Source organism: Tympanuchus pallidicinctus, unplaced genomic scaffold (assembly GCF_026119805.1).
Source record: "Tympanuchus pallidicinctus isolate F22 unplaced genomic scaffold, pur_lepc_1.0 scaffold8, whole genome shotgun sequence".
Taxonomy (NCBI): Eukaryota; Metazoa; Chordata; class Aves; order Galliformes; family Phasianidae; genus Tympanuchus; species Tympanuchus pallidicinctus.
Window position 1 is genome coordinate 16007072 of NW_026294802.1, and position 27149 is coordinate 16034220.

General features: G+C 42.7%; 1 protein-coding gene across 3 annotated transcripts in view; it reads left to right on the forward strand.

The window, feature by feature from the left end:
* Nucleotides 1–27149, forward strand: part of GRIN2B (glutamate ionotropic receptor NMDA type subunit 2B) — a 203290-nt gene that overhangs the window by 127553 nt on the left and 48588 nt on the right. The window lies entirely within an intron of this gene.

The following is a 27149-nucleotide window of genomic DNA, read 5'->3' on the forward strand; positions in this document are numbered from 1 at the left end:
TCAAATATCTAAACTTGTGTATTTCTGAATAATTTGTATGTGACCCAAAGCACCATTTTAGAAATGGTGTGGATTTTTGTGTTAGTGCAAAGCTTTAGTTTGTTTCACCTCCCACATAAATGTCGGTGGTCCAGGCTGGGAAAAAGTGTTCCCGAATGGTTTGAATCAGCTGCTCAGAGGGGTTAGCTGGAGGTAGTTGTAAGACACAGAAAAATGATGGGGATGAGAAGTTGTTGTAAAAGCAAGGAGAATTCAGTAGAGCACTCAACAGACATGAAGCAGATCTCAGGTTGGATCACTGTGATCATGTGTATGGCCTAGAAAAATGCTCCCTTGTTCTGCTAGCCAGAAAAAGCCTTCTCTCCATGACTGCTTGGCAAGTCAGAAACAGTTCAGTTCTTTGTAGTTCCTGAGCACAAATGTTTCACCTTGAAGGGGGATCTCAGTGTGAAGATCAGATTGTTATAATCACACTCTGAGCTGTTTAAATGTTTTCTTCCTGGAAGACATTGAAATCATCTCCAGTATACTCTGATCACAAAAAACACATTTCATAGCTGGAATCACAATGTCCTGTTACTAATTTTCTCCATTCAGCTGAAATGCAAACGTTAAAACCTAAGAGTGAAACGGCTCTCTGTGGCAAAGATCATAATTTTGTTCCATGTTTGCAGAGGCACACTGAGTGGAATGCTGTCCCTTAACAGCAGCTCCCAGGCAATGCCACAATATAAAACATAAATTATTCATATATTATTAGCACACAATCCAAATATATTTGTAAGTGAATTGCTTTGCAGTGTAAAATCATCCAAACTCTCACTAATTTCTGTGAAACTAGCAAGATGTTTCATCCTAGCAACATCTGGGTAATACACAGAAGAAACTGTGAAGAATAGGAGAGTTTCCCAGTCAAACACACAGGCAGTAGGAGATGAGAGGTGAAAGTAGCTGCATAGCAAACACTGATTCAGTCCACTTGTGTGCACTCACGATTGCTCAGTCTTTAATTACAGCACTGCACACTTTTATCCATTATCAGATGTTGTGCCTGGAAGGAACATCAAGAGGTCATTTAGTTCCCCCTCTGCCCAAGGGAAGGATCAACTAGACTGAAATGATTTCTGACAGATGTTTGTTTCACCTGTTCTGGGAGTCCTTCAATGCTAGAAACTCCATGAAATCCTGAGGCAATCTCTTCCATGCCTTCTTTCTCCTTACTCTGGAAAGTTTTTCCAATGTCTAACCTAGATTTCCCTGACTGCAGTTTAAGCCCATTACTACTTGGCATCTCCCTTGTGGAGATGGAGAATTGTTTATTCTCTTCCTCCTTTTTATCTTCTCTACCTATGTTTGAAGGCTTCTATCATGCTGTCTCCCAGTCTCTGCTGCAGATTAAACCAGAGTTTTTTCAGTCTCTCCTGTTAGGTCATGTTTTCTAGTCTTACAATCGTTTTTATTAGTCTCCTCTGGATTTAGTGGTACAGAAAGATAGATCTTAAAACATGCATGAAGCCTTCCATTTTCTTGGCAGCAAAGATGCAGGCAGTCCCTGAACCTATTCCACATTTGTGAAATTTGCTGAGATTTTGATTTTTCAGCCCGTTATGGAAAGAAAAACATTGAAAAATGCACCAGCTATTTCAGAACAGGATTTCATTTTCCAGAAGAGCTACAGCTGTCTCCAGACCCCAATAATGACAAACCTCCTCCTGTGTCCTTCAGACAAATGGAAGCCTTGCAGGGCTGACAGTCACGAAAAAAACACAGATAGTTGCCACTTTCTGGAAAGGGGCAGTATCCTGAGCCTTTCTGCTTCTGTGGGTATGAGTAACAATTCCTCTCTTCATAACAAACGTTCTGCGCTTCATTCACTTCTCAGCATGACTGTTCCTCAGAGGCAGAAGGCTACATGCCTTCCCTCACTAGCTCTTAATTAGCTGTTTAGTAGAGCTCTTGCTTCACTAGCCAACATAAACTAGGTGTGTTTTTAAGTGCCTGTGTGCCTCTGTTGTATTGACTGTAGAGGAGCAGACATGCAGGTGGAGGTGCTCCAGAAGGGTTCTGCCTCAGTGCAGCAATAGGCTGAGGTCAGAGGTGTTGTAAGGCCTGCCAGGGGCTAGGTACTATCCTCATTATTGTGTCTGTGTCTTGTATTGGAAGAATTTTCACTCGGGCTTTATTTTACTGATTGTCTTCTCCTTCTGCTCCTCTATAATCTCATGCATGGTGAGGACTTGTGGGTCTGTGAACAGTTTGTGAGAGCTGGCAAGCACTGCTTTCCAGCTCCTGCTAACATCACCTTCTCTGCTGAGGCAGGGCACAGCAATCATCCCATCAGCTCCCAGCCCCTCTTGTGTGCTGCCTTCCTTTCCTCTAGTGACACTGGGGGTGCCAGACCTCACTATGTCTGTGGTTCCCTCCCTAGCATGGCTTTTAACAAAGGAGAGCTGTGAGTATTGCATCACTTGTATCACTCAATTGTCCTCAGCCTTCCCCCTGGCTAAAACTTTTCCACCTTTTCTCTCTGTGGATTCAGAGCACCTTGCTATCTGGCTTGCAACCTCTTGTGCTGCCCAGCAGCACCCTCTTATTGACAAGTGTCCTAGGGCATGTCTTACCTCAGATGCTCTCATAACTCCTGCTCCTGGCTGGGCTTGCAAAACCCCAGCTGATGTGTTTGGCTGGGGTGCCACATTAAGCCATTTTAGACAGGAAGCTCATGCCATAAGCTTCATTCTGCCTGATCTTCTGACTCTACAAACACCCACCTCCTCTGCAGATTAAATGTTTACCTGCTGCTCCTCTAATTATCAGTGCCTGGTTTTTGACCTCCTAAAAATCAATTATTAGCATCTGTTTTGCTTCTTTTAGCCATGGGTGTAGACATGATTAGAAAACCACAGGGTGCTTCTACCTTGTTCCCGTACTCCATTGCAGATGTTAGTACTCCCCAGGAATTGAGTCATTTTCTGTGTGACATTCTGTCAGAAGTCTGAATGGCATCACAATAGGATAGAAAGTGATCCCACCACTTGCTGCTGCATGGGCTTTTCAGAGATGTGTTCAGCCTGGGTCATGGTCCACAGAATCATAGAATCATAGAATGACTTGTGTTGGAAAGGGCCTCAAAGATCATCAACTTCCCTGCACTGGCAGGATTGCCAGCTGCTAGATCGAGCACCAGCTGAGGCTGCCCAGGGCCCCATCCAACCTGGCCTTCAACCCCTCTGGGGACAGGGCATCCACAACCTCTCTGAGCAGCCTGTGCCAGCACCTCACCACCCTCTCTGAGGAATATTTCCCCGATATCTAATCTAAATCTCCCTTCCTTTAGTTTAAAACCTTTTCCCCTTGTTCTATCACAGAAAGAAGGTGAGTTTCTGAATTAGTGAACTCATGCAACCTTGTTCCCTGCTTACCACAGAGGTGTTATGCACATCTGTGCTCAGGAAAGTTTCCCTTGGAGTGTAGGAGGGAGCTGCAGAGAAGGACTGATGAAATAAAACGGAAAAATAAGGTTTGTTTTATCTAAAAAAAGAGGAAGGAGAAAAGAACTTTGGACATCTGAAACGTTGTTGAAAAAGGACATCATGGCCTGTTGCTTTTTATGTCCACAGTGAATAGGATGAAGAAGAAATCTTGCTAAATTTTCAAGCAGAAAGATTTCAGTTAGGGATGTAGGGAGCCATCTAATTGTTAGTATGGTGAGACATGGCAAGGCTCATTTGCTGGTGAGGCTCATTTGCTGGAGGACACGAAAAAATATCCAGCAGTGCAGGGTCTGTCTCTCTCCTGTCCTGCATCAGAGCAGAAAGATACAATAAGTGATGTCATGATTCTCTGCCAGCCTACATTTTTGTATTGGGTGAGCAAGATGAACCTGCAGATTGTCTCACAAGAGCCTTCATTATACAGGAAAAAAAAAATGGGTCACAGGTAGGCTGATCAGCAAAATCTTCAATTTCAACTAGTGAGGACATCGTTTCTGCAACCTCCTACCATGTACATTTCATGTTGGCAGTTGGTGCAAGAAGCCAATTGTTGATGGCTGCAAACAACAGCCCTTATGGATGTACATGTCACCTCCCAGAGTTTGCAGCTTTGAAGGGCTGGTGAACACCACAGAAATGCCAAAGAGGCTGTACCTTTTGATAGTGAGGCAGACTTGAGAGTAATGGGAAACTAACTAGCACCTGCTTCTACAGGACCGGAAGACACTAACGACCCTGATTCTTGTTGTTTGTAAGCATCTCTGTGTGGACCACAAGTTCGAAGGGAGATTTATCCTCTCTGTTAAGGAAGAAGACATATGGAGCTGGTCTGAAGTCTTTCTGTGCATTAAAACAAGTATTTACAGTCGTCATTTCCTTCTGCAATTCAGAATGTTCCCATTGCAGAAATAACAGGGAAGGGGAGAAGAGGACTGAATATCTGATCAGTATTTTTGGTTTTCAGTAATGACCTGTGTGGCACTGGCTATTTCTTGAAGAACCAGTGTAAATCATGTACACGTTACATTGTTCAGCAGAAGGAAGGATTTAGATTCATTTATTTATTTCCTTTGCTGAAGAAGGCTGTTTAGGAGAGAGACAAGAATGCAAAGTTGTGAGGTGAAACTTGCAGCCTTGCAATTCCGAGCATCTTCTCTCACGACCTTCCCCTCTCTGCCTTTGGAAAGATAACTAGATCATTTGAGACAATTTCCTTCTTGTGCTGTCTGGTGCCCACCTGAGCAAGCCTTTCTGATCACTTAAATATGCCTGCACAGGTATGCTTGTCTCACTAGAAGAAGTTATTTCTTCAGGTTAGGTTCTGCTCTGTGTGCAGAGCTTTGGCATCTTGTCAGCATGTCCAGGTCACAGAGGAAATGTTTTTTATCCTACCGACTCCTTTTATGGGGAGACAAGATTAAATTGTTTTTGCCAATCCGTCTTGTTTTGCTAATTTCCCTGTGTACATGGGGATTTATGACTCATTGTCCCCAAAGAGAAATAGCACAGGAGTTTGTTTAAACCTACTCAGATTTAGTGACTGATTCTGTTCCCATAGAACCAGCTTTTAGACGGATGTAGCTTCTCTTAGGGCAAATGCACCTCTCTGGATTTAAGCACAAATAGCTGAAATTAGAATGGGAGTTTGTACATGTATTTGTGGAGTGCTCTTTCTGAACATTTCTCTAAGAGATCATAATTTGCTGAATCACTTGCTTCTCATTAGACAGCAGGCTTGCATCAAAGAATACATATTTTAAGGATACCCTACTCCCAAGCTTTTGCCCCTCAGATGCCTGATCTAGGTCACACTGATATCTCTACTGATGACCCTGATTCAATCAGACAACCAGATGGCTTTATTTGTGCACCTATGCTGCACCCACTGCCAGGAGTTGGCCTAGCTTCTCACAGTTGCCCAGGGTGTAGCTGTATGGATTTATGGCTAATTTTGGCCATGCTAATCTTACACTGATGCCTAAGGAAAAGGGCAGCTGCAAGTGCAACACAAAGCTTTCCTTATCAGGTGATAAATGGAATAATGTTTCTGAAAACGCCTCAAATTTAAATCTTGTGGACATTCTTATCACATGGTATCTTTTCTGACTGATTGTATCAAAGCGTTAGACTAGATTACCACATCCTGCTGTAACAAGCTAGTCCACCTTTTTGACCAAAGAGGACATATACTGGATGCATCCTCCTAACCACTGTATATTGCCACACTATAAGCTGTTTTCTCTTTTTGCCTCTTGTTGAAGCAGTTGCTGACTTTGTTTGCTTGAATTTTGGAGTATATTTGTATGATTCATGAGCCTGCAGAAAAATATTCTGGCTCTCCTCCACCAGGCTCTACATCTTGGCTACCAGAGAGAATTCTTACATTGAAACAGTGACAGCTTCTTGGAGAGACCTTGTCCTCTAATGCAAATCAGATATTGGAAAATCTGGAGATGTTTATTATGTGTGGTCAGTATTGGTGTGCCTCCACTTCCATTCTGGTGTAACTGATTTGGGTGATAGTAGCTCTCTGATCTGCACTGGGGTTGCCGGCCTGACTTCTTGGACTTCTTAGACTGAAGTCTGTGCCTGTTGTACTGATGTGGTAATGCTGTCCAGCCACAGAATCATAGAATCATTAAGGTTGGAAAAGTCCATTAAGATCACGTGGTCCACAGGAGAAGACTGCTCTTGTTTCATTTACATTCTGGATGGGAATTCTGGTCTGGGGCTTTCTTCCAGTCCACTCTCCCATGCCACGTGGTGATACTCCTTGTGTGTTGTCACTGCTATCCCCAGCATCCAGTGATGAACCTGAGACTGCTCTGCAGAGAGATGTATGATAGATAACCAGAAAGGTGGCTCCTACCCCAAAGTGGTTAGTTACACTTTGATTAGAAAACAAAAGGCAACAGATGGGTACAGATGGACCAACGGGGGAGTACAAGGGAACAATTAGACAACATTAGTCAGCTTGGTAGGCAGCAAGCTTTACATATCAACTGCCTAACTCTTTGAAGGCAGCAGAGAATTGTAACTGGCTTTGTGCAGGCTTACTGGGCCTCATTGACAATGTGAGGGGCAGATGTGAAAAAGCAGTAAAAGTACTTTTTTTTTGTACTTCAAACACAATAATGCTGAGAAAGCGCAATAACTCAAAAATACCCAATGTTGCTGGAAAGTTTCAATTCTTAACATCTCAGTAGAGTTGGTGAGCTGGTGTGCTGGTGCCAGACCCATATTGCTTGTGGTCAAAACTACTCCCGTTTACCACTGGCTTGGAGGTTTTTGTGGCATGTACCATGCTGCTCTGTACCCATGTCCATTCATTGTGATCATTTCATTGATTGTGGAAATATGTACTCCCAAGATGCTGACAGTAAATATCCATATCTTAATTCAGGTGATAGCTGAAATCCTATAGGAAAATGAGCATTAAAGTATGGCTACAGTAATTAAATATTCTTCTCACAACGCTTTATCAAGGATCCATCCCGTCATTCCAGATCAATCAATGACATCCTCAAAAAGCTGGAAAGGAAAGTGTGATTTGGTTACCAATGAAAGGAGGAAGCTTAATTTCTGCTTTGAGTTTTTTGGTGGAGGAAAATAAAATCAGATTTCTTTTTGAGTTAACACAAAATATTTTTAGACCTGAAAAATATTTTCTCAGTTAATTTAAAGGTAGTAAAATCATTTTGCAACATAGACCATTTCTGATAGAAAAAAATGTCATCTGAATATGAAAATTTCTAAAGCTTTCATGTTGCATATTGCCATTTTTAAGCAAATATTTCACTATGAAAAAACTAAGTGATATTTGCTGACATTTTAAGAATCCTCTCCCTTCCGCTCTCTTTAGGACCAAACTCTTTGCAAATATGCAAAGAAAAAGAACAGTTGGGAGAAAAACACGACAATTTTGTTGGCTTTAAGATTTGAATTTCATGGATACGTGAGGGTAGAGAGGAAGCAACCAACCAAATGGTGCCCGGAGAAAGCGCTGCTGAAAGAGACTCACAGGGGGTGGCAATGCCCCTACTGCCCGAGGGAGTGTTTTCATCTGTTCAGTTGCATTTGCTTGAGACTTTGTTTCATGTTGATGTCTTTGCTTGGCCTGTGATTCCTTTGCTTATTTCTATTTTTATATTTCTTGAATATTATTAACTGGAGGCTCTGTTTTCTTTCCATTGGGCTTGAGAGGAAGGAGGTGATGCTGTGCCCTCATTTGTATATTCATAAGGCTTTGCATTTTTCTTTTTTTTTCTTTTAATTTTATTTTTCTTTCTCCTCCTCTCCCCCCATTTTTTGCTGGGGAGTTTGGCAGTTTGCTTTTCCTGACCAATGCAACTGAATTAAAACTCAGACTTTTGTTCAATAAGGAGTAGATGTTTTTAGTGTCTTTGGCTTGGTTTTGGTCCTCTGGTGTTGGTTCTGGCCAGTGCTTGGTTCTCACATGCCCCTTGCTTGGATTTTATTCCTGAATTTGCTTACTGGGTTGGCTTGGAGCTGACCTGCAGAAGTCCCTTCCACCCCTACAATTCTGTAGATTTTTTCCAAAATCAAGACAGTCTTTTCCTCTGTGGTTTTCTTTGCACTTTTACGTGTTAACTTCTCTGCTGCTCCACAAAGATATCTAATGTTAAAACTTGTTATCGCTGCAGCTGCTGCGTGCTTGAGTTTCTCTTGCTGCACATGAACTCTGACATGCACTTAGTGCCATTGATTTGAGCGCACAATATGCTAAGCATCGTTTGTTTTCCCTCTGCCTGAACTGTGTTTTCCCTGAGTCTGTATTTTTTCAGACTGCCTTCGGTAACGTTAGACGCCAGTGCTCACTTGTTCCTTGCTGTGTTGCAGTGTGTGAGTTTCAGTCACTGTCCCTTGGCCTTTCTTCCTCGGAAGAGGGGTTGGCGTTACAGACCTGGGTTTATTTCAAAGATGTGCTGGGGGCTGTGCTGTCGTGTGCTGAGTCAGGAGTTTGCCATGCCTATTTAATTTCTTTCTGCTGAGCTCTCTGCAATGTCTCCCACCATGTCAAGCCCGGAAGGTTGTTTGACAGCCTTTTTCTTGCTCCTGTTTAAGCCTTAGACTTGGTCTGCATTTTGTGTGACAGTTTCTGGCACTTGTTTCCCTTAGGTTTATTTCCTCAGTTCCTATACTGATAATGACTTATAATTCTATTGTTCCTTCCTTCTAGAAGGATCCTGAGCACTTTACAAAATTAACATACGGGCAGCATTTCACTATGAGTAACATTCAGCCGCTCCTTGGTGGAACGAGGTTAGGCTGTTTAATGATGCAGAGCAGCACTGTGGAACGGTCTTGTACAAGAAAGAGCAGTTTCAAGCAGAAGGAGGTGAGGAGTTTTTAAGTGGACTCTGGCCATTGTGTCCCCAGTCTTCAGGAAAAGTGATATGAATTGAGACCAGGAAAGATAAAGCCTTTGTCATTTCTTTCCTCTCGTATAGGAAGGATGCAAAGCTGTTCAAGCAGGTCCAGAGGAGGTCACAAAGATGCTCAGAGGGCTGGAGGACCTGTCTTAGAAAGAATGGTTGAGGGAGCTAGGCTTCTTTAGCTTGGAGAAAATAAGGCTCTGAGGTGACCTCATTGTGGCCTTCCAGTACTTGAAAGGAGTTTACATGCAGGAAGCAGAACAACTTTCCTGGACTGATAGTAATAGGACAAGGGTGGATGCCTTTAAACTAAAAGAGGGGAGATTTCAGTTAGATATTAGGACAAAATTATTTACTAAGAGGATGGTGAGGCAGTGGCAGATTGCTGGGGGTGTCCCATCCCTGGAGGCTCAAGGCTGTGTTGGATGGGGCCCTAGGTAGCTGAGCTCGTGGGTGGCAGCCCTGCCCTTGGCAGGGGTTGCAACTGAGTGGGCTTTGAGGTCCCCTCCAGCCTAAGCCATTCCATAAGTCTACAGCTCTAAAATATTCAGATGATAACACTTAAGCCTCAGAAATACAGAAAGAGGAACAGATGATTCTGTGAAAAAGCGATTATCAATGAGAACATTAATTAATTTTGGTCAGATCCGAAAGATTTCTTTTGGAGGTTTTTCTGCTGTAAATGCAAACAGACATTTTTGCGTCAACTCTTAAAAGCCTTTTAGATACTGTGCAGACAGGTGACATGGAGGAGAGAATGGCAGCATCTCCCCTAGATCCTGGTGCCTTGTTAGTCAGATGGTGAGGACAGGCTCCCAAGCAGTGGGAAAATGGAGCTCAGATACCTCCAGTCTGATTCAGAACCAAAGCTGAAACTGATGGTTCTGCTATCTCTGAGGACGGAGGTGGAACTGTTGGAACTGAGTTTTATTTCTTCTGAAAGATGTTATTTCTTTCCCAGTGAGTAGTTGAAGTTTTTGCAATCATTTGTTTAGGTCCAAATTTCCATCACTTTTATTAATAACATCTGATAACAACACAACTTTTGTGTGCATGCAGAATGGAAGAGTTTGGAAGATTAATGGAAAATTCAAAAAAGCAAGCAAACCTGGCTTTATGCCGAAGAAAAGCCTTATATTTTTTTCAGTATTTTAAGACCTCACTTTAAAAAGCTCATGCTTTTGCACAGCCTGATCAGGACACCATTTGGGTTGGTGTTGGAGCACGCAGGGCTGGCACTCGCAGGCTGGGGGAAGCTTGCTCCCCACTGCCTAACACAAGGTGCACACTGCAGCAGCTCTGCTAATAGATGCTGTACATCCCTTCATACACCACTAAATCCACCTTGGTATTATGTAATACTTTGGTACTTTGTTTTTTGTTCTTTTTCCAAAAGAAATAGTGATCGCTGGTAAATCAACTTACATTGGGTGCAGCGTGGGCAACAGAGATGCGCTTGAAGTTCACCATCAGCTTGAAGTCTAAGCAGCCTCATATGACAGTCTCACTGTCCAGGCTGGGACACTGGGAATAACAGAAAAAGACCTTTTCTCTGCAGTCTACTGTCTGCTCTTGATCACTGAACTTAACTGCTTGCTCGGAGCATCATCTGGGTGTTTTCAGATTTTGAGATAGTTCAGGTCACTCCTTAGAGGCCAGTGTTTTACTTTTGTTCTATTTTAGAAGTGGGAGATATTTGCCTTCCTTCTTAGATGTGTGCTCATTTTCACCAAGGCCAGAATTCTTTGTATCACTGCATTTAATTGTGTTTGCTTTGTAGACTGCTGGGATTATGGCAGCATTGCATTCCTGTGGCTTCTCAGCCTTTGAGATAGGCTTTCTGTGGACAGCAGCTTCCCTTGAGTTCCTCCTGTGCATAGATCAACCTGCATCTGTAGGTTTCTCCAGCTCCATTCCTCATCCCTTTGCCTACAGTGGGTTGTTATTTGCGGTCCTGGCTTTTGCAATGACCAGGGAACAAACCAATGTTGTATTTGAATAGTTCTCCTCTGCGCTTTGGTCTGAGAATAAGCCTTGCATGTGTATGCATTTTCCTGCTCGTTGCTCAGACACCTTGCTTCAGCCTGGGACTAATGGAGACACTGTCTTACAAATAAAGGTTAAAAAGGTACAATCTGGTGAAATCTGCACTGAGGACTCTGTCCATTAAGAAGTCCCCTATCTCAGATAAACACTCTAAAGTATTCCCAGGGTCTTCTGTGGGATATTACTTGAACTATAGTTAAAACCTACTTTCTCTTGATACCCTGTGTCTTACTGAATCCTAACCTGGTTGCAGAGGACAGATCTTCCTCGGGCTTTATTGTTGCCAGATTGGGAGTATGATAATTTCCTGCAAACGTTTGAAGGTTTTAATCAATACGAAAAGGAAGGACTTCTTTAGGACAATCCAAATGGGTATAATTAAAGAGTAACGAGGAGGCAGGAGTTAAAGCAGAAGTGCTTTTATGCTGAAGATCAGGGGGTTCTTTTAGACAACAGACATGTCTGAGGAGCATGGTGGGAGTCTTGTAGCTGCAGCTATTGAATGTGAAATGGGAAATAGAGGGGAACTGACTGCAGGGGCATCTACCACATTTGTTATCCTCAGTGCTGCAAGCCTTTCTGTGTTTGGTTCTGCAGCCCTCCCAGGGAAATCCTCCAGTTCCCAGACATGCTCATCCATCAGCCAGCCCTTCTGCCCTCCTCTGAGTGGTGGGGGGCACCAAAGAAATTTCCCTCCCCTTCTGTTCAAGGGAGGCAGCCCGGTTTGTGCTGAAACACAGGGAGGACTGAGAAGCACTCCAGTTCCCCGATAAGAGTGGTAGGGCTCTGCACCACCAATGCTCTGCTTGTGCGGGTGGAATTTTCCAGGAGCATCCCCATCCGCCACCACCACCCCTTTGCAAACTTTCAGAAACGCAACTCATGAAAATGCATTCTTAGCACACAGCTGACTTGGTCAACATCTGGTTTCCAAAGAAAGTGCTGCAAGAGATTTGAAATTGCTGTACTATGGAAAAAATGACTTGGGGTAATTATAGATACCTAACAATACAATTTAATTTCTTCTGCCTTATCTTTCCTATATAGTGTATCTGGTAATGCTTCAAAGAGATAAATGCTTCACATAGAGGGCAGTGAGGGGGGTAGGTAAGGGAGAGAAAAAGCCCCCCACAATTTCAGTTAAGATTTGAAACGAAAGTAAATGTAAGCAAAGAAATAGATGTTATGCAGTCCTGCTTCAGAAAGCAAGCCTTACTGAGTGAGGACCTTTGCCTTTATTGTGCGTTGGCTGTGGGAAGAGAATGGGAATGTGGAAGGTGATGAGAGAAGCTGAGGAGAATGGGACCTCTAAGCACAAATTTGGAGGACAGAGAGAGTTTAGCAGAAAGCCCCTGTAGCAGCTGGGGTGCCAGTACTGCTGAACAGGCTCAGAGCTTGGGACTGGAGGAGAAAGGGAAACGATGCTTATAAAGTCAGATCAGCATTGAGACTGATTTTTCTGGAAGACAATTCAGAGTGGCTGGCTCACACCCTTGCTCGAAAGCACCCTTGCTTCCTTTAATAAAGGGGGAACCTGCAGAGACCAGCCTCAGCTAGTTGAAGTGAGAACATACCTGTATTCCCCCCGTATCCCAACACAGCCTCCTCTCTGCCTTAGAAGTACAGTTACTGTTGGCACCATGGTCCATAGTTTCTGTGGAGGCTATGTGTCTGCATCCAAGGCTCTTGCTGGCATTGCAGAGCAGCTGCAGCGATGGCCTCTCCCCAGGAAGCAGTCCCTGTCCTTAGGGGTGCTACAGTGTAAACTGCATGTGGAACCATTGGACCTTTCTGTAGAGTCCAACAGCAAAATGAGGATGCTATAGGATATCACTGGGTTTTTTTTGGCCAGAAGTGCAGCCAGGGTCGCTGTGGATGGGTGGGGGTAGAAGGTGAAGAAGTCCTTCATACTCCTGGGATGCTGCAAACTTTCTGTCTGCCCCTGTGATGGATGCTGTGTCCCACCTTAGTTGCAGGCCTAAAGCGATTACAGCTGTACAAAGGTGAAGTGAAAGGCAGAGGAGGCTTCCTAAATGGATTATGGAAGGTCAGCAAGAGACTTCAAGATGAGGACTTGTCAATTGGTATAGATTCTACTGGTAAATTGTCCCCTGCAGGCAAGCTCCTACTAACATTTAATTTAGAGAAATGCACCAAATGGGATATAATGAAAATATTAATATTATGAAAGTGTGACTGTTATCTGGAAGACGCGCTGGTTAAGATTCATTTATCTATCATGCTCATTGGGGCTTGTCTCAGTGATATAATCCTAAGATCTGTTGATGCTGATGTGTTACAATACTTAAGGGTAGTCCTTGGGGGAAGGAGAAGGGCATACCTGAGTGACTCTGTCCAAATATGGCTCACACTGAGTTTACTTGCAGAAAATCCTCTGAATTTTTATTTTTTATTTATTTATTTATTTATTTATTTTGAGAGGGGAAAAAGATGTGTTTTAGTTAAAATATTTTTTCGTACGAGGTACTTATTTTTCTTAAGACATTCCAACTTTCTGTGAGAAAACTCACACATTTGAAAAGAGACACTCCAGAATCTTTTGTTGCCACAACCTGTACAAATTGATTTATTTTTTTTATCTTAAATTTTTGAATACTGTTTTGAAATTTTCAGCAAAAGAAATAGTGTCAGGGACCTCCTCTCATTTATATTCAAATGGATATTTCTGTGTGTTTCAGGAAGCCAGAATATGAACCAGATGATTCTGGTGTTAAAAAAAGAACATTCTCTTAGCCAGTGTACCTCCTTCAGAGGAAATTACCATCTCTGCTCCAGAAAATTCTGAAATGATAAATGCAAAACCATGCAGACTCTGACAGGAATAACTGAACCTTGATTTCTGAAGAAACAGCTAGCGAAGAATAGCGGTGCAAGGTCAAGGTCCTGAAGCTGCAATCTCTTTCCCTGTTGAGGGCTGATGAAGGGTATGGAGAGCATGGGCACAACTGAGCGGCAGGAAAAGCCTAGAAATGGTTGGAATTGGGTATAAAAACTTAATGGAAAATATTTATGCAGCCTCACAGCTTTGCAAGATGGTTTCTAGACCTTAAAGCAAAACCAAGCTGCTTTGTGTTTGAAGGACTTCTCACAGGCCATCTAGATGTGATCCTCTTAGAGAGCGTCATGCAAAGCCTGTATCTTTTCTTTAATGCCTTGCCCTCTCTTCCTCTTCCCTTTCCTTCTCTAGAAGTTGCTCTGTTGCTGCAAACTGGACTGGTCTGTGTTATACTAGTACTGCAGTTCCCCACTCAATCGCTCTTTGCAGGGCACAGCAGCACCTTTGTCCCCTAGTGAGCTGGCACCATAGTCCTTGTCATGTTCTTCATCTGAAATGTGCAGGCCAAGGGAGCCATTTCAGGTTTTCCTTTCAAATAGCTCTGCTAGGGTACTGGTGTAAAGCTCAGCAAAGCCAGAACATTAGGACAGACAAAGAAAGGGAGAAGGGATGCGAAAGGGAAAGGTTAAAATAAATGACTCTCAGGACTTCAGTGTTGAAAAGAGATTGATCATGTCATTGTTTAAAAAGCCATACTTTGGGGAAAAGACTAAAAAATGGTTATTTTTGCTTAGATTTGTGCTGTTACAGGTCATTCATTTCTAAAAGAGTTTGTAGAGCAATGAGTTGTGCATATGTACGTTGTCATGTGCACAGTCAGCTACCTACCTGCAGCATAACATGGACCTTGGTAGTAACTGTAACTGGCTCCAAGGATTTTCTGACATCACGTTTGTAGAAAGAGGAGCCAGGTCACCAGCCCTCTGTGAGCAACTCCAAGAGACAGTGGAAGGAGCTATCTTTTAAAGTACGTGAGCTCTCTTTTTGCCTGCCTGGCAGAGGCTTCCTTGCATGGGAAGATGATTTCTGAGATGTCTGTGTAGAAGACCTCAGATTTTCTTCACCTGTTTCAGGCCAAGTTTGAGGATGGTGAAGCCGTTAAGGTTGTGATAATCACACACATACTTTCTATAAGCATATCTGTTTTGCTCCCTTCAGCTACAGGGTAGTTTGAGGTAATTACTTATCTACACAAGGACTCTTGGTCTGGGGGGATGAGGCTTCCATATGAGTGCTAGTGCATATTTTTGATAGTCTTGAGTCTTGGCTGGAAGAGGGCATGGAGTCTCAGAAGCATTAGGCAGTATTCCAATTTGCCTATGAAAGAAGCCTGAATGGCTGACCTGCAGATACCAGGGTCTTCCATCTATTTGCTGTTGGACATGCAGACAAACAATAGCACCAGAGCTATTAAAAAAATGTTTTGATTTTACTTGTTGTGCTTTGTGCCCTTCCTAGAGGGGTCATTATCTCTCTTGCTAGTGCATGGCACACAGTGCTGTAAAAAAACCTGTGCTGAACTCATAATTGGGTTAATCCATTTCATTGAATAATGCCCATGCACTGACCCTAGAGTTCATCTCTTTTTTCAGAGATGGGTCTTCTTTCTTTTGTATCTCCACGTGCATCTGAAGGTGCCGAATTTGCTCTCTGGATCCCTCTCTGGATTTATATCCTGAGTATTTTCTAGCACTGTGCTTCAGCCTGCATTGAAATTAGCTGGATTAATTGAGCTAAAAATCTGTAGATTTGTTTCTTACCAGTAGTATGATCTTTGTGCAGTGTACTAGATACTGATACTTTCTTCTACGCCCTTGGTAAAATGCATATGACTATTGTTGACCTTTAAGACAAGTTGCATTGCCTGCTCTCTCAGGCCGTTCCTGAGGAGAACAGAGTGTAGGGGAGGTGCTGGATGTATTTCTTCTTTATGGGCTGTGGAGGTCCCTAGTGTCATTTTCTGACCTTGTGTTAATTGGAAGTGTTTTCATGGATGTTTTTCAATTTTATTGCTATTGCACTTGGAGAGATTGAAATAATACACAGTACTGAATAAGAAATAAATAAAAACAATGATCTTAGGAAGTTTAGCAAATCTTATGTCTGTGATGCCTGGAACCTCCTTGTTGATTAATAAACTATTTGTCCTTTTACTGTTTTCTCTTCTGGAGAAAGGTTTCTCACAGGTTCTCTCTTACACACAGTGAACACAAGAGATGCTGCTAAGGACTGAGAGACAGTGAACAGGTGAAGCAGATTCTGAGCGGAAGAGATGCAGGGAGGTAGGAAATGAAAGTATGGCCCTGCCTGTGGTGAGGGGATTGGAGATTCATGATTCTTGAGGTTCCTTCCAAACTGGGCCATTGTGTGATTCTGTGAAAGTATGCAATATAAAGTGATAGAACAAAGATGAGGTGTATGTTGGCTCCTTTGTTAATCAAGAGGACAAAAGTGAGGGGCTGATCAGACAATGTATCCTTCTGGGTTAGGATAATGCCTCTAATTTCCCTAGCAAGATGACTGATCAGCTGTACACAAGTCACATCAGAAGTCCCTGAGAATGTGACTTGATTGATAAATGAGGACCAACACAGCAGCCCATGGATATCCTCAAGCCCTGGTGCTATAGCAGTCTATAATGGTGTTTGCTTGGTTCTGCTGGTGCAATAGCAGCAAAACTCACATCAGGTTGGAACTTCTGGCTTGTGGATGGATTGATCTACACCGGCCTCCTTTATTACCACTTATCAGTGAAAAGAGTGGTTCATGCAGTGGAGACAACACTCTTCTTCCCATTTTATAACAGTTATTTGGAGATACTTGAAGTTGTATAACCATGGCTATGGAAGAAGAATTTGGTAGAAAGCTTATAAGGATGTCCCTTGTCTCTTGTAGTATGCCATATCCAGATAAAATCTCTAAACTCTTTTGATGCGGTTCACTAAAACTGTCTTTGATAAACCCTTTTCTAAATCCACTTGAGGGAGACAGAATTTTATTTACTTTGATTTCCATCCTCAGTCTTTGACAATAAAGTTTGAAAAAGGACCTATTTCTGAAATAAATCAAGTCAAGAATGAAAATTTTCTGCTTACTCCCATTTTCAACACATTAATTTGTCTGAAGAGAAAGGAAGGTCTTGGCGTTTTGTAATTCTCTGTCCTAATGCTGTTCTGAGTGTCAGTGGTTTTCTGGCCTGTGGCCTTGGACAAGCCAGTAGTAATATTTAGTGCTACATTATAAAGGCTAGCTTCCTCTTCAAAGGTGATGCTCGATCACTCTTGTTCTTTCTGGTAATACCTCTGGTTTCTGTAATGGATGGCATGTGCTATAAACCAACTCATTTCTCCTTCCTCTCTTATCTGTGTATGGACTCTCCATGAGAGAGCTACGAGATATGGTTTAGTAGCTTGTGGTAGCAGTGGTAATGGGAGGATGGTTGGACTAGGTGATCTTGTAGGTCCTTCCCAACCTTGTGATTGTATGATTCTATGAGGAGCTATGGAAGGACAAGTGAAAATGTCCTTATCTCTTCTTAACACTGGGCCAGAAATAAACTTTCCTGGCTGCTGAGAAAGTAGAACATGAAAAAATGGCAGCTGAAATTAAAGAGAAAGGTGACAGAGAGAAGTACTATTTGACAGGGCACATCAAATCTAGAAGTTGTCCTTCAGCGCAAGGCCTCTGTCATTTAGCTTCATGGTGAACATGACCCATGGGGAAATAACATTATTTTCTTCAGCTGCTAAGAAAGCTCTGCTCTGTGTTACAGGCTTTTCTGTCCATGGCTATGAATGTAGCATCTCCACAGACGGTTATGACTTCATTGTGCTTTAATATTGTCAGGAAATGATGTGGGAGACTTCAGAGTGGTTCAGGATGTCCCGTTTGCTCAGTAACAAGACTTTGTCTTTGTTTGGTCTGTCTTTGTTTTTGCTCTCTGGAGGGCAAAGTGAATGTGATCTCTGGTCTGTTGTTCCAGGCTCTTCCACAGATTTCAGAACAGTTAAAAATGCTGGTGGAGTTATTTAAATGTCCAGTAATTTGGACTCAGAGGATTAGGCCTTGTATTTTGAGTGTATAGTCCCCATGGGCTCAGAAAAATAAAGAAAATTTTGTGTTAGAGACAAGCACTTTTCTGGCAGAATTTTGTGTTGAAAGATTCATCCCTCAGAGCTTTCCTTAGGCGAGGACAATCAATTGATTTACTCATGGCATAGTTTATACATCATTATATGAACTGCATCATGGTCTAACCTCCCCAACAGTAGTACAGCTTGAGGAAAAATAGCCCATATTTTTAGTTTTGGGGGTGATGTCTTTTTCCATCCTATATCATCTTGTTCTGGCTATTATTTGGGACTTCTGTTCAATGGCCAAAGATATCAGGCAGATGAAATGCCAGCTGTGAAGTTCTGGTGCACCAGTGTTGTGTCCTACTTGACACTTCCCAACATCCAGCTCTAACCTCTGGCTCTTTCCTACAGCTGCACCCAGTATACCAAATGTAAACCCAGAAGTAAGCTTCAACGTGGGTATGAAAAGACAGTTGGTACTGGCTGGGGATCTAGACGTGTTGCCTTGATGTTTACAGTGGGTGTGTGCTTCAATGCCTTGACTGCAGTTCAGGCAAAACTTTGCATGTGATACTCTGTGAATGGGATAGGTTGAGTGGTGTTTGGCAACTACAGAAAGCTGTAGATATGCATATAGGTAGTTGTGCTTAACTCAGTGGCTGTGGAAGTGTCTTGGTCATGCTTGTATCTCTGTATTTGAATTTGAGATACTGGTCCTGGCAGTTTGTGTGGAGTACTACTGAATTTTCTCTCTCATGCAATGCTGATTGCAACTTCATTTCTTTCAGACTTAATTTATAGCTTATATCACAAGAATTTTTACTGCTTCCATAACCCCAAATTTCTCTTTCTAATCACTAACATTGTAACTTTTGGCATTGTTCTTGATGCTGTCCTTTCCTCATCTGCACTACTCTGTGTCCCTCACTGTTGTACTATGACACCAAGTTCCACAACATGAAGCTCTGGCATATAAAAGTATTTCTCAAGACACAGAATCACAGAATCATTAAGGTTGAAAAAGACTTCAAAGATCACCTAGTCTTATCATCAGCCCATCCCTACCATGCCCACTGACCATGTCCTCAGTGCCACATCCACACGGTTCTGGAACACCTGCAGGGATGGTGACTCCACCACCTCCCTGGGCAGCCTGTGCCACTGCTGCACCTCTATTTCTGAGAATAAATTTTCCATAATTTCCAACCCGAACTTCCTCTGAATGCCCCTGAATGGCAAATTAAAGCTATTCCCTCTCATCACTGTTACCTGTGAGAAGAGGCTGATCCCCACCTCATTACAACATCGTTTTCAGTAGTTGACCTTTGTTCATATAACTAGCTCATTTTTTAATTAAAATACACTTTGTAGTGGGAGGATAAATGGGGTTCATTTTTGACCTTGTGCTTGTTCAATGGATATACGGCTGCTTGCAGCTGGGGAAATCTTGTTCACAAGTGGAAAAGTTCTGAGTGATTGTGAGTGAATGTTCCTTGAGATTGCAGCTGTTCTTTGAGATTTGTTCTCACTTTCTCATTTCAAATGCTCATCAGCTGTGGATCTCCAGAGAGAGGTACACCTGGACATCTGACTTTCTGGAGTTGTATTTGGTCTCCAAAGCAAAACACTAAGTGTAATCTGTGTCCAACATACATAGCAGTTTGAGGGGCAACGGATGCATGAGCTTGTTCTACTCAGGCCACAGTCTTCTGTTGCAGATCCATGTAAAGATATGTTTGAATGTTGGTGGCTAGTTTAGGGTAAGAGCTGTCTTTTTTTCCCTAAGTAGAGTTGATATAAGAGCTGAGGATATTTCATAGCCCATTGAATTGGATAGACATGGCAGCTCTTAACACTGCAAATTGCATAGAGGTCAGGGACAGCAGAGCAGTAGGAATATAGGAACAATGCTGCTGGGACAACAGTGTGCCCTGGCCTTCACCTGAATTCAATTTAGGATCTTCTCTGCAATGTAGGAGCTGGCCTCTGAGAGTGCGGGCTGCACCCTATGAAAGAGAGGAGATGCTGCTCTCATCTCAGACTAAGAAGTAAGGGGGTGGTAGTACAGGAATGTTACTACCAGATGCCCCACATCTTTTGACAGAAGAAGCTCTTTACTTGGATCCTTTCTTTTTCTCTTTGCAAATCTACTTCCTTCTTTTCTTTTTTTTCTTCGCTTCTCACTGACTGGGTTTGTAAGAGCAGCCCAGCTGGGACTGAGGTAGAGCAGAAGACCAGCCTCTTGTGCTCTCTTCTAAATGCCTTTTCAAGCAAGCTCAATAATTGATGAGCACCTGCGTCCTTATCTGCACTAAAGAGTGCACGTGGTATTTAGTACATGAAAATGCTATTTTGTCCATTGGAGCTCATTCCTGGAACAACACCATTTCCCCAGGATACCAGTTAATTGTTCTCTCAGTTGATATAGAGGGACTTCCTTCCTTCAATGTTCTCAGCTACTTGACTCCTTGCAGCTTAGATCTTGTGCCCTGATCCCAGCACATGGCAGTTGACTTCTATCTGGCATCACAGCGCACAGTTCAGACTCCTTCCCTCCAGTGGGTTTCTTCTTGACCACTGCTGCCCAGCCTGTCCTCATTCCTAAGTGAAACAAGCACAGCAGGCCTCAGACCACCTCCTGGTTTTCCGTGCCTCAGATTATCATCCTGAGTCATTGCATGATTTTTTGCTTGCTTGAGATTAGCTGTTTTTGGTCAGCGTGGAGGATGCACTGACATAGTTGTGGATGCAGGAGGGAGCAGGAAGTCAGGACTGAAATGTCTTAGAGGAGCTGGTGAAGGATGATGTAGAAGAGTGATTGAGAAGTGTCACATAAGGGAAGCTGCAAGCCATCAGCTTAGCTTTGGTCCCTTCACAAGGGTGGGATGGGGTGAGCAAAACTGAGCAGCTCGAGGTGTGGTTGAGCAGGACACAGACATGTTGACAAGAAACGTGGAGGGTGAGGAAGGACTAAAATAGTTGAAGTGTCACAGATGGGGTCTAAGATGCACTGGCCAAACTGCTTATTGCTGTCAAGGACTGAAATAGCAGGATGAGCAGCAGGCCAGTACTGTAGGACAGGAGGTCTGGTGCATGTTAATATCAGTCTCTATTCTGCTGTCATCGCAATGAGGGAGACTTGCTCAAGGGCAAGGGTGCACGTTTCCCAAGACAGGGTAACCACATCCTTACTTCTTTTGCAGCAGCGCATTACAGACATAACCTGCCCCCCCCCCCTTTTTTTTTTTTTCCAAAGGAAATTTACAGAAAGAGTGTTCTGTAAATGCACACTGCAATGGATCTGCACCTGTAAAGCTGTTACCAGCTAGTATCTACCAGATACTGGAGAAACCTGAATGCTTGTCTTTAAAAAAGAGCTGGAGCAGTGAGTGGGGGGAGGGATAAGTAGAGGTGGAAGGAGTTTGGGAATTGCAGATTTCTGGAATCATTGTTGCTTAACTCTCATCTTTAGAAAAAATATGAATTATCAACCAAACTCCTTGTCAGCACCTGAACAATAACAAGGGGACATGTAAAAGTCCACTAGGATTTGCTGAGAACACTTCATGTCAGATCAGTCTAATATCTTTCTGTAACAGGGTAACAGGCATTGTGGACAGAGGTGAAACTGAAGGTTTCATCTGCTTTGACTCCAGTAAGGTTTTTACCATCTCTCTCATCATATTTTGTGAGCAATCTAGGGGAACGAGGTCTCAAGGAGAGCTAATAACAAATGCATGCAGGATGAATAAGAATGTCAGAATGCAAGGGAACATTGGCTGGGTTCTGTGAGGGTCTGTCCCATGCTCAGTTCAGTTCAATGTTTTCTTTAACAGCCTTGGTGATGGATGAAGAATTTGCATATCAAATTTGAAGATGACAGCAAGCTGAGGGGAACTGTGAATTTGTTGGAGAACAGGATTAGAATTTGTAATGATCTTGGCAAATTGGAGATACGCACTGGAAAAGTGAGATGTAATTCAATAGAGACAAGTGCAAACTATTGTACTTTGGCAGCAATAATCAGCGACATAAATACAGTGCAGAGAAAGATCAACTAGATCACAGTTCTGCAGAAAAGGATTGGGGGGCATAAAAGAGGATCATGAGCTGAACATGGTTGTTTGTTGTTGAGAAAGAAGCAAAAGCTGTACTTGGATGTATAAATAGGAGTTCAGCCTGCAAGGCACATGATGTAATCACTGAGCTCTGCTCAGCAATGGTAAGGCTGGAAAGCTTGGTGCAATTTTGTGGATAGCTCTTTGTGAAAGATTTGGACAAATTGGAACAAGTCTGGAAAAGCTGGAACAAGGGGAAGCAGTGCAAACAATAATGGATGTAGAAAATAAGACAAAAAAGCGATAATTTAATGAATTGGAATTGTGTAGTCCTGAGTTGAGGGGGAGTGGGGAGAAAGGGAATGAGACTGGACAACATGCAACAAATTCTCAATTTCAGAGCTTCCCTGTTTGCAGCAATGGCTTTAACAGCACTGTGTGATAATACTAGTGACTGTATCAGGACTCTTACCTGGTCCCCAATGGAGGGGTTTGTGTGGATAGAAGTCCAGATGGTTTCTGTCCGTTTGAACCGTTCCTTTGAACTGTGGTCAGCATGATGGCACCAGAGGCTCTTGCGCTAAAGCAAAGGAGCAAATGAGCAGGCTCATGAGGAACTCTCTCACTCAGAATACATGGGTGCACTGAAACCAGTGGGCCGCTTAAACCCAAGAATCATTTGAGAAATTAATTATATGTGCTACACAACAATTGAGGTCTTCAAGATGAGGGCGAAAGGCTGGTGAGGGGAGGCCATCTTCTGCACAGCATCTGTAACTGTGGCAGAGGGATAAAGGCTTTATATTAACTCTTCTATTTCAAGCCAGGGTTCACTCTTGAATGCCTAACTTGGACTTATCGCTGACCTTGTCTTTTTCTTTAATCTGCATTTTATGTATGCATATATCTGTTCGCTGTTTATCTGCCTGTCAAAACTATGTATTCACAGTGATTTCAGTTGTCTGTCTTCCACTCTCCTGGACTTCTTGTATGTGCCCTCGATCCTCTTCCATCTGAGCTACTGTAATTCCCTTGGACTTACAGATCCCAACTCCTTCATCTTTCACTTAGTGTCGCTAAAAACAAGAGATTCTCACAAGATGTTGCACACTACTAGAAGATAAACTAAAAATGGATATGGAGAAAGTGAGAGATCTTGAGAGCAATAAGGAAGTCAAATAACTGTACTATAGCATAAAGAATAATGCTTGCAACTTGCATCTGGCTAGATGTTATAATCTGGGCTAGCAATTCTTGTAGACATCATGGTTGAAAAGATTTTGAAGGCTGAATCTCATGGTTTGTAACATGATGTCTAGATTTCAGGTGGATGCCAGAGTGGCAGAGTTAGTATCTGCCTTCTCAAAGCAAGTGGGAAACAAATAAATGCCTCCATGCCCAAAATCATATCCAATTCACTCCTAATTTTCAAATTCAAAATATATTCACTACATAATGTCTCAACATCCATATTTTTTATTGAGTATATTCATAGCCTTTTGTCACGTGCAGTACTTCAAAAATGCTATGAGTCTGTGACCCTGTGAACTCTCTGACTAGCCTTGTCTGATAAAACTTAGGAGCTATATAAAACAGCCCTGAAGTGTGGAGGCAATATTTTGGCATAGAGGGGCAGGTGTTTGTTCTTACTCTTTTCAGAAGATGTGAAGTCTGTAGCTGGCGATAAAGAGGGCATGCAGGAAAGCTCCTAAGAAGGCAGAAAACAGAAACGCAGCATTTTTATGGATGAATGAGCTTTTATGCAGTTGCTTTTAAAAGGCGAAATTATATGGCCATTTGCACTGCCTCTTGATTGCTCAGTGCACCAGCTATTCTTTATGCTGCATGCCATTTGCTGTCTTGTATTTAACTTTGCAAAATATTCTGGGATGCAGTTTGCATGAACACTCGTATATTAACACTCTGTGCAGTTTCATAATCTTAGATGGGGGTAAGATTTCCAGGAGGGCTTGTTAAATTCTAGTATTTCTTGCCCTTATTTTGTGCCATCCTGAGTTAGCTGAGCTCTAGATTTGGGTATGACAGATGGCTATTCTGTTGTAGCCTTTTTGGCCCTTTTTCTCCCACTGTCATGCTATGGCAGCAACATAAGCTTTGAAGGGTCATTATCTAAATGATTGCATAGAAAAGTCCATTGGGAGCCAAATTCACCTCTGGCATAAGTGTCTGCAATTCCATTGACTTCAGAGTAGTTTCACTGCTTGACGTCAACAGTAAATTTTTGGAATGTAGACATCAAAATGAACAGTACTAAGGAATATGGAGTGATTTCTATCCCCAGAATGACCCTTTCTTGGGCATGGTTTGGCTTATTGATGGTGTTGCACTTCATTTTTCTGCTTGCTTCTGTCCTGAGACCTCCTCTTCTCTTCTCTTGCCTCTTCTTTCTCCATCCTTTTTGTCTTCAATCTCAAACACCCTGCACATTCCCCATCCTGTTTCCCCTTGGCGGCCAGCAGCCACAGCAGGTGTTGGGACAGTGGTAGAATTGCCATTCCATGATGATCACCACTAGGTCTTATGAGACTGCAGAAGATGGTTGTAGACTGAAACCTGCAAATGCTGTCTCACAGATGTTGCAGTCCAGGACTCTCATTTTGTCCCTTACACCAGGGAGCAAAGACAGGGAAGATTCGTAGAAGCCTATTTTACATTAATGTTACAAACCTGAAGTATTCTCAGCAACCAATACACAATTATTGGCTACATTTAGAGACTTACAACCCTTCTGTAGGGGACAAGTTGTGTCATCAGCCTCTGGGATGGGGGACAGTAGAAGTGCAGGTTGGCAAAGCCAGAACCTATTGACTCTTATTGGCAAGGAACTATTTTTGGGAGCCAATGATAAGAACGCCCTGTACTGCTGCAAGTTTGGCTTTACCTTGCAAGGTTATTATCTGAGAGTTTAATCAGAGTCTGGCAAATGCATGAAATGAGCAGCAGCTAGTGTCTTAAAGTGTGCATTTTATCCAGTGGCAGGGGGAAGGAGGGAGGCTTTTGAAATATGAAATACGAATGGAATAAAACAGGAATTCATTTTTTGAGTTTCTGCCATTTTTTCATTTACAATTAAAAATATAAAAATGATATATATATGTCTATAATTTTTATATATTGTATGTAACTCTAGGACAGACTTTTCATATGTCTGTAATCTCGTGGTTTTCAAGCAGAGGAAGATCTGTAACACTGCAAACCTTTCACTTTCCCCTGTTGCTCTGTGGATTAGCACTGTTTGTAGAGATCACTTTGCCCTCTGTAGAGATGCAGCCGTAGCTCCTTGGGATGAGATGTGGCAGCTGTTTGTCAATGCAGAGCCATTCTAACTGGCAGTTAGGAAAGAGGTGAAAATGGAGGAGTAATTAGAGAGAGAAAGCCTGTAATAAATAGCATGCAGTTTGCAATATGTCTGTCATTCACCTTCTTGCAAACAGCAGCTCTGGTTAGATTGATTCGTGAACAGTGCAGAAGAACAAGCTTATGGTTGATTATTTGTATTACTGCAGTTTCTGAAAATCCCTGCCATTAACCAGTGTTTCGTTGTGCTGGAAGCAGCACAGAGAGACCAAGATGATTGCTGTAACCACTAAATACTTACCTGTGTAAGTATCAGCAGAGAAAACATGGGCACATAGACAGATGAGGGGGTCAAAGCAGAGGGACATAGGCCGATTAAGAACAGTAGTAAATATCCAAAATTTTTTTGCTGTGAATATTTCAGAAAGACTCTGTAAAGATCTGGTGTATTTTATTCACTGATAGCAGTGAATGTTTTTGCACTGATCTGCTAGGGAAATACGAGGGGGAATCAGCAAGTATTTGTAAATTTTGTGGTGTTGTCAGCAACTTGACTATTGTCAATTACCTGCAGCCATTTGTGCAAAATAAGGACAGAATACGAGGAAAAGCAACACCATAACTTCACTGGTATTCATGAGACCTCACTCATGAAGGGGTTCAACACTGAAGAAAGATACATGAGTCTCTAAAAATCTATAGTAGGTGAAATCATTCACATCTTCATTCTGACAGAGAGATTAGAGACATCAAGCATCTTGAAAAAAGGCACTTGATGTAGCTAAGCACAGAGGAAAGGGAAAGGGGAAAGATGGCATCTAGGCAAATGATCTCTGAAACAGCCTTTTGAATGGATTTGCTGGGGGTCTCATGGGTATTTGTCAAGACCAGAGGATAAAAGATGTTGGAGTAAGGGAGAGGGCAGTCTGGGAAGGTCAGCAGACCTGGATCCTAATACTGTGCCTCAGACCTGCATCACTGACGTCAGGAACTTAGTTACATTCACCTCCTGCACAGTGGCCTCTTTCCTACACTGAGGATTTGGAGCACAGAGCTCTCCTTTATTCAGTCCCACTGATCTGCTTTCTGTATTTCCTCAGACTTCTGTTTTTGGAGATACTTTGTCCAACCCTGATTACGAGACCTGATTTTTCTTCACTTATGAGCATAGGTACCTATAGAAGAACTTTAAGAAGTTACCATGGCAAAAGTGCAATAAGCTGTTACAAGAAATAGAAAGGAGTTTTTAGTTAGGTGCAGGTACTTTCATACACAGTGAATGGAGCAGGTGAGCCTTTCAGAATTTCCTGTTTGTTCTATATTTTAGCATAAGCTGTGATGGGAAAGTGTTTTTAAGTGAGAGAATTCTGTAAAGTGAGAAATGAGAGACCCGGAAACACACACACGTTTACTGCAGTGCTGACAGGCAGGGGTAATCACAGACAGGGAGAAGGCGAGGGGTAGAAGGGGCTGGGTGCCATAGAAAGCAATCTTCAAGGAGCCTGGCAATTCAGCAGCCACTTTGGGGAATCATCAGCTGTGATAGCTGTGTGGGGTGAAACTCCCAAGGGATCCCAACCGTGCAAATGCAGTTATGCTTTGACATCTCAACAGCTGTTTGTGGGAAGGGTGTCTTCATTTTCCACTCTGCTTACAGAGAAGTGGGAATGGTTGGGAGGAATGAGCTGGTCTTGTGTGTTTTGCTATATGTGCCACACTGAGAAAGCACCTTCGTCTCCTGCTATGATGGACACTGCCCACTGTTCAAATTTCTGAGACAAGGGGTGCAAGAAGGCTGCCTAGGGGATGAGGTACTTTTCTGACTGTGCAGAGTTCAGGTAAGAAACCATCTTTTCTGCCATTCCTGTAGAGTGCACTTATTGGCATATGTGCCGTGGCTGTTC